Source organism: Lagopus leucura, unplaced genomic scaffold (genome assembly GCF_019238085.1).
Source record: "Lagopus leucura isolate 7727_CA_CO unplaced genomic scaffold, USGS_WTPT01 136-11_obj-0_obj, whole genome shotgun sequence".
NCBI classification, from domain to species: Eukaryota; Metazoa; Chordata; class Aves; order Galliformes; family Phasianidae; genus Lagopus; species Lagopus leucura.
This window is the reverse complement of record NW_024964036.1, coordinates 5472-8057: the sequence shown is the minus strand read 5'-3', so window position 1 is coordinate 8057 and position 2586 is coordinate 5472. Positions and strand designations below refer to the sequence as shown.

Sequence of the window (2586 nt, the reverse complement as noted above, 5' to 3'; positions counted from 1 at the left end):
GCTCCCTGTCCCACAGGGCCCCCCCCCAGCACGTCCCTCATGGCAGTGGGGTCCCGCAGCAGCTCAGCACAGCTCCTGCTCAGAGCTCAGCCAGCATTGCAGGGAGGGGTTGGGCTGCTCGGCTCCATGCCCACCCGAGGGGGCCGGCGGGAGAACGCCAGGGGCTGTTTTCCAGCCCCCCCAGGGAGCCAGGTTGATCCCGAGCTCCTGTGGGAATGCACTCCCTCCCTCCCTCCTTCCGTCCTTCCCCCCAGCAGGTTTTCCCCAGCACCCCACCAAAGCTCTGCCCCCCAACGGTTAAAGCTGGGTGCATGGGAAACACCTGCCCCACATCAGACCTCAAACATCTGCCAGAGATTTTGGGGGGGGAAGGGGGGGGAGGGATATGTCCTAGGCCATCCTACTCCTTACACTCCCAGATGGGGCCATCCGTGTGTCAGTGTCACCATCTCCCTAAGTAATGGGGAAACTGAGGCACAAAGCCACCCAGGGCTCCCTGCTCAAACAGCAAAGAGGTGCAACCTGGGGGGCTATGGGGTGGGGGGCAATGGGGACTTGCTGCTCCTCCTGTCTACAAGGGACAACGACCATGAAGGACAATGGACAAGGGGGTCCCTCCTGCATCCCAGCTGCTCCCTCCTGGCCGGGCAGGATTAAGCACACGACAGCTGAGCTGGGCACAGTGGGGAGGGGAGCGAAGGGGACAGGATGAAGCAAAGCAGCCAACAAAACCCTGCACCCACCTCCCTGTGGGGCAGAATGCCTCCCCACACCACCCACTGCTGCCTGGGGAGGAGGGGGGGGGTGTATATTCTACACCCTGATGCTCAGGGTGGGAAAAGGAGCTCCATCCGGAGCCCGACGTGGGGGCGAGATGTCAGGGAGGGGGTCGGGCCCCCCGCCAGCTCCTCCTGCCAGAGCTGCACCCAGCGCCCAGCCCAACATCACAGCAACCCCCCCGGGGGCTGTGGGTGCTCCTCCTGCCCGTGCTGCGTTCCAACACCTCCTTCTTTCCCTGGGCTTGCCCGGGCCCTGCCCTGCACCGCCAACCCGGTGCCTCCCCCCCCCCGGCCCAACCCAGCCCCACCGACCCCCGATGCTCCCGGGGGCGTGGGAACGTGGTGCTGGTGGGGCTTTGGGGGCTGCACCCCGGGGTCCTGGCACCGTGCTGGGTCACGGCCTTTCTGCACGTGCCAAGGGATGCAGTGCTGGGGTGATGGTGGGGTCACGCACCCCCCAGCTACAGGCGTATTTGGGGTCCCTTCTGAAAGCCCCACATCCCACACAGAACCGAGAGGGAAACGCCATTCCCAGGATCTCTCGGTGAGGTGGGGTCCCCCAACTGCTCCCAGCACAAAGCCAGGCAACTCCCCACCCCCCCAGCAAGGAAAGGGCCCCAGGGCTGCCTTCCCCCCCACCCCTATTTGCTCTTTGCACGGGCGGCACCGAAACCTCAATGGACTCTGAACCCCCTTTTCCCAGCACAGAGGGGGAAGGGAGGCCGGGACCCCCCTGCAGAGGAGAGCCACTCGCCCCTATAGAAACCCTATAGAGATCCCATATGGCAAATACTGCAGATGGGATTGGCAACAGCTTGAATGGCTCTGGAATAAATGCGTTCATGGGGGGAGATGCATTTACCCACCCCAGGGTCTCCAAATCAGACATCATGAGACACTGTCCTGGTCTCCCCTAGCAGGATATGGGGGTGGGACAGCCCAGGGTGGGCTCCTACCCCAACCAGCCCAAGTGTCCCCATGGACATGGAACCAACCCCACAAGGAGGTGGGAGAGGCTGCAATGGCCCCACTGGGGAATGGGGTGGAAAAGCTCCTTTTCCAATTGCCCCAGCTTTGCACACAAAGGTTGCACCCAGGAGCACAGCCATGTCAGCCACTGCATCAGGCTCCCCAAATGTCACCCAAACCCCCATGCAAGGGACAGGAGCACCCTGAGCATCTCCTGCCTATAGGGCATGGTGTGGGTGGTAGGACATGACCCAAACCAAGCTCTGCAGCGGCACAAGGAAACGGGACTGAGCGCATTGTGCTTGGGGGTGTTTTTGAGGAGGGGGGCAGCACCGTGTGGCTCTCAACATCCCATGCTGTTTGCAAACAAAGGCAACCAAGTGCTGGGAGGGGACGGGCAGCCCCACAGCCCCCCCCCCCCCCGGAGGGGGGCCACCCACGGCACGGGGGGAAGAGAACCCCCCCCCCTTCATCCCCAGCTGGCACCGAGCAGCAGCGGCCGCAGGAGGGGGGATGAATACCGACCCCAAGCCCTGCAAACCCGACGGCAGCAGCGGGGCCTGGGATGGCTCCAGAAGAACAGAGGAGCACAGAGAAGGCTGGACGAACGCCCGGGGACCGAAGGGATTAAATGCCAACCCCAGCTGCCAGCGGGGCCCCCGAGAGAACCCACCCCGATATGGGGCACAGGGCTGACAGCACAGCCCAGAGCTCGGGGACGTGGTGACACAGCTGTCACCAGCACCCCCCACCCCACAAAGCCCCTATGCCTCCAGCCAGCTCAGCTCCCCCCTCTGAGCATTCACGGTCCCTCATCCCATTGGGGGGGGGGGGGGGG

General features: G+C 64.0%; 1 protein-coding gene across 1 annotated transcript in view; it reads right to left on the bottom strand.

Moving 5' to 3' along the window:
• E2F2 (E2F transcription factor 2) overlaps positions 1-2586 on the bottom strand; it is a 6078-nt gene that overhangs the window by 3013 nt on the left and 479 nt on the right. The window lies entirely within an intron of this gene.